Consider the following 5,712-nt stretch of genomic DNA (forward strand, 5'->3'; position numbering starts at 1 on the left):
AGTGTAACACACTCTCCGTTATGAGAGTGATAATATATATTAAGGGATAAAATTAATTCACTTTAAAAATGTTAAGGGAGGTAAATAAAGTAAAGTTAAGTTTAAGTGTTTAAATAAGTTTGGAGGACAAGTTCAGAGGGAAAAAGATGTTTTTTCTCATATAAATAATTTAACATTTCATGAAAGGAGATTCAAATTAAAAATTTAAATTTATTTAAAATATTACTTCGTAAATAATGTGGTTGAATAAGTTGAGACTTGTAAGTAAAAATGTTGTTAGTCACATTATGGATCCACCTAGAAAATGTAGACACGTAAGCTAAAAAAATGGCAAATGAAGTTCATTGTTGATATGATTATTGACTAATGATTGTACCATTTAGATGTGAATGGCAAATATACCATTGGTCTTCCTCCAACTCACTCTTCCATATAACTAGATAGTGATGATCCATACTAGATAGTGTCTATGTTCCGTAGTAACACAACCATCAACATGCTTGTTCCGTCGATGGTCGGGTTGGTTATCAATATTATAATTAGGGGTGTACATAGGTTGGGTTGGTTCGGTTTTTATTAAAAAAAAAAAATCAATCATGTCGATTTATTAAAACTATAAATCAAATCAAAACAACATAAAATTAATTTTTCCGGTTTAGATTTTAGTCGGGTTTTTTTGAATTTTTTGATTTTTTTTAATTCTTTTTGGGTTTTTTTTATAATCTTCAGTTTTTACAATTATATTGTGATCGAAGATTAGATCAAATATATTTTCACTCATGTGCTAATGAAAAACCATAATTATGAAAAAATGAGGAGCGGAAAACTCTCTTGAAACTAAAAAGTGAGATGAAGAGTGAAAAGTTTAGGTTTTAAGTTTATATTGGGTTTTCAATCATTTAATTAGAAATTAATGGACAAATATTACAACTTAAAACCCAAATCTAAATATATTTACATCTACTTTCAAATTATTGAAAATTACAAAAATTAGTTGAAAAAGTATTTAAAAAGTAGATTATAATTAATATTTTATGTATAAAAAAGTTTGAATATTATATATATATATATATATATATATATATATATATATATATATATTATGTCGGTTTGATTCGGGTTCGGTTTGACTTTTTTTTTGTTAACAACAAACCAAACCAAGAATGGTCGGGTTTTTTTTTCCTAACGTCAAACCAATCAAATCAAGCCATAAGTCGGGTTTTTTTCTCGGTTAGGTTTGGTTCGTCGGTTCGACTTGACTTGACGATTTGGTCTGTACACCCCTAATTATAATAATGGAAATATATTATTATTATTATTATTATTATTGCACAAATACACCAATAGAGAATTCAAAGGCACTTTAAAGAGGGTATAGCTACACTGAAAAAAAAATCCTTTTTATCCCGGTTGGCCTCATTTTTCGTACTGTGCTAAGCTTCCAATACTCTATAAACCGTAACATTGTAACTCCGTGAGATTTGGTAAACTTCGGTTATTCTCTTTACAGAGCCATAAAATCAAGGAATTTACAACCGCCAATGACCTTGAAAATGGTAAAAAATGGCTACTTTTGCACTTCGTCTACATACAAAAAATAAAAGGGTTGATTAGATCAAAGAAGAAATCATTGACATACCTGAGATAGTCATCCTTAAAAAACTCTATTTTTCTCCAATTGCTTTGGTTTTTCGAGATAAAAATGAACTCAGTTTCCATTAAATAAACCTTTTAGGTCCAGATTTTGGATTCTCCACAGTGACCATGGCTGAAAATTGAATCGATTTCATATTTTGGGTTTGCTCCGCCAAGACATGAGTCAAACTTTCTCTTGCCCCAACCCATAAATCCTCTGCTAATTACTTAAACTACCCTTCAATTGAGCAGGAAAAATAATCAATGGACAATACTAGAAAACTGCTTATTAATGGAAATTTTATAGATATAATGTGATACCAATTAGAATTCAAAGGAAATATACGAACTTCGTAGACCTGTAGATTTATAAAATTCTAGGTAATTTAGCTGTGGAAATAAATCCACAGTTATGTTATTTGTGGATTTACCTGCGGATTTTACCTGCAGATTTTACCTGCGGATTTTTACAGAAAAAATCAAAAATTATTCTCCATGAAGGTTCTCAAGTAAATTTCTAGGTAATTTAGCTGCAGAAATAAATTTGTAGGTACGTTTATTGCGAACTTATTTGCATTAAACATCAAAATTTTACATGAATTATTTGACAAAATTTCATAAAGAGAATTTTACCTACGGATTTTCAAGAAAAAATTCTCAAATTATTCCCCACAAAGATTCTCAAGTAAATCCCTAGGTAATTTAGCTGCAAAAATAAATCCACAGATATGTTATTTGCGGATTTATTTGCGATTAACCATAAAAACTTTGCATGAATTATTTGGTAGAATTTCTGGCAGATATATATGAAACTATTCCGCAAGAAAATTCGTATGAAATACCCCAAGTAAATTCGCAAGAACAAATTTTTTCAAGAAAATTTTCATAAATATTTAGCATGTACATCCCCATAAAAATTTCAAATAATAATTCACACGTAAATTACTAAAAACATTTCACAATTAATCAAAAATCTACTCAAAACCTTTAATAATTCTCAAAAACATCATTTAATACAAATCTAATGTAAACCCTTACAGCTAACAGAAAAAAACATAATTCAAAACATCCACATCAATAATGTATGATACTTAAATGGTCCAAAACAAAATATTTTAAACTTGAATCCTCAATAAAACTACAACCATAAGGATCGGATCACTTTCATTCACGTTATCAGGATTATCAATTTCATTCACGTCGTCAGAGTCACCATCACTTTCATCCTCATAAGCTTGGTTGTCTTCTTGAGATGGACGTTCATCATTTGCAGATGATTTCTTGTATACATGTTTCACCAACAAGTCTAATTCTTTTCTCATCCTTCTTCCACAATTGATACACTTTGAGCAACTAATATTTCTTGTTTCTTTCTTTCAAACTCATTATGCATAAGAATATGTTAATTCAGGTCATAAAAAGTGTTAAAAACATTATTAGTATAAATTATATGATATTATAGTAGCAAATAAAATCATAACAATCAACAAATATAAATATGTATATATTAGCATTTTCAAGTAACTATACTTAACTATTTTCAAGTCACCAGTACACATTTCAAGTAACTACACTTACCATTTTCAAGTAACTAATTCACATTTCAAGTTACTACACTTAACCATTTTCAATTCACTAGTACATATTTCAAATCAGTACACTTAACCATTTTCAAATAATTAATTCACATTTCAAGTAATTATACTTAACCATTTTCAAGTAACTATACTTAACCACTTTCAAGTAATTAATTCACATTTTAAGTAACTACACTTTAACAATTTTCAAGTCACTAGTATAGGTTTCAAGTCACTATACTTAACCATATTTTCAAGTAACTACCACTACTAGAATAAACAAGAAAAGCGACCACAAAAACCGACCACACGTGGTCGCTTTTCCTGTTTTCACTTCAAGTTGCTAATTCACTTCACAAGTAACCAAACTAAACTAAATTCAAAATAAAAGTTCATATTTCAAATACCTACACTTAAACATTTTCAAGTCACTAATTCACTTCATAAGTTACCAAACTAAACTAAATTCAAAACAAAAGTTCACATTTCAAGTACCTACACTTGAAACATTTTCAAATTGCTAATTCACTTCTCAAGTGAACATGTACTTTACTAAATTCAAAACAAAAGTTTACATTTCAAGTACCTACACTTAAGCATTTCAAGTAACTAATTCACTTCACAAGTGACCATGTACTTTACTACATTCAAAACAAAAGTTCACATTTCAAGTACTTACACTTAAACATTTTCAAGTCACTAATTCACTTCTCAAGTGACCACACTTTACTAAATTCAAAGTACAAATTAACATTTCAAGTTCCTATACTTAAACATTTTCAAGTCATTAATTCACTTCTCAAGTGACTATGTACTTTACTAAATTCAAAACACAAGTTCACATTTCAATTACCTACACTTAAACAAATCGAAGTCACTAATTCACTTCTCAAGTGACCATGTACCCTACTAAATTCAAAACAAACATTCACCTTTCAAGTACCTACACTTAAACATTTCAAGCCACTAATTCACTTCACAAGTTACCAAACTAAAGTAAATTCAAAACAAAAGTTCACCTTTAAGGATCTCAAGATTTCACTCACTCCCCAAATGTAAGGGACCATATCAGGCCTACCTCTAATAACATTCAAATTAGGCTTTAAACCTAACCCACACCTCAAAAGCTGGCTCAAAGGAAAGATATTGCTCAGGCCTTACAAGGATCACAAGATTCTACCCATTTAATAACGGGGGACATTCCATTCACCAAAATGCATATTATATCAAAACTTAAGTTATGATCTTTTAAGAAATAGTAATACAATCTAGGATTGAAGAAGTAAAAAAATACAGGTGCGGTGTGAATATACTTCCATATGGAAAGCAATTGAAATTACAAAGTTCATATTAGCTGCACCCTGCTTCACAACCCCACACGATATGAGGGCGCCACATCGGACCTAACGTGTCTGACTCTCATAGCTTAAGGCCAACTCACAATCCAAAAGCTATCTTAAAAGGAAGGAGGTTTGTCAAGTCTTATAACAGTTATAAGATCATTAAATGTGGTTTGACATTCCGCTGACCATACACAGTTATATAATCTTTTGTATCTACTGATGGATGATTTTGCCTCTTGACAACCTGAATAAAGATCTATAGTAGAGCAAGGCATTAAATTTTCCATCCTCTTAATTTTGGATATTAATGTTCACAGACAGCTAGATCTTGCACGAACAGTACAATTTCGTTTTAGCAAAACAGGCCTATATGCAACATGACAGATAATTAATGATGTCCATGAAAATAATTATAGATCAAGTTAGGAGTTGAGAAAAAGGTTAGTAACACTGGAAGGAAGAACAAGACATCAACAAATATAAGGAAAAATAAACTTTCATTTTCTTCTTTGTATCACAATAGAATAAAATAGTGACAGAAAGAAAACTATAAAGGAAAAATAATTTTTTAAAAGAAAAAATGGTGCAGCACTAATGTATCCTAACAAGTGAACACATATAGTGCTGCTGCCCTGATTAAAATTCTTCTTGTCATGACAAAACATAGGCTTTTGACCATACACATAACTAAATCGATCCAAGTATAAAACCAACACATGAATAAACAATATCAAATAGAATTACATGAAAATAAAAGGAGATGGAGATAGAAATAGTTTACCTTATGACAAGTGGTACGAAGGCCACAGCCTGGTCTAAAACATAGAGAGCCTATCGGTGCTTCTTCTAACTTACAATACACTGGAGAAGCGCATAACTAAGAACATATCTCCCGAAAAGAATTTGTCTATCAAAAATGCATCTAAGCTGAAAGTACGCAAACCTTCTCGTCAACTCAGGGCCAAAAAAGATGTCAGACATTCAAGTCGCACTTTGCTTGTCATCTACATTTGTAACTGGTGGACGAAGGGTATGGTTGAAAAGGATAATGGAGGGACGGTTGGTATGGTTGTTGCCATTGTTGGTGGTGTTAGGAAAGGAGGCGACGGACACAGAGGGAGGAGCAGCGGATCACCGGCACCTGAATCGTGGTGATT

This window comes from Capsicum annuum, chromosome 6 (genome assembly GCF_002878395.1).
Source record: "Capsicum annuum cultivar UCD-10X-F1 chromosome 6, UCD10Xv1.1, whole genome shotgun sequence".
Taxonomy (NCBI): Eukaryota; Viridiplantae; Streptophyta; class Magnoliopsida; order Solanales; family Solanaceae; genus Capsicum; species Capsicum annuum.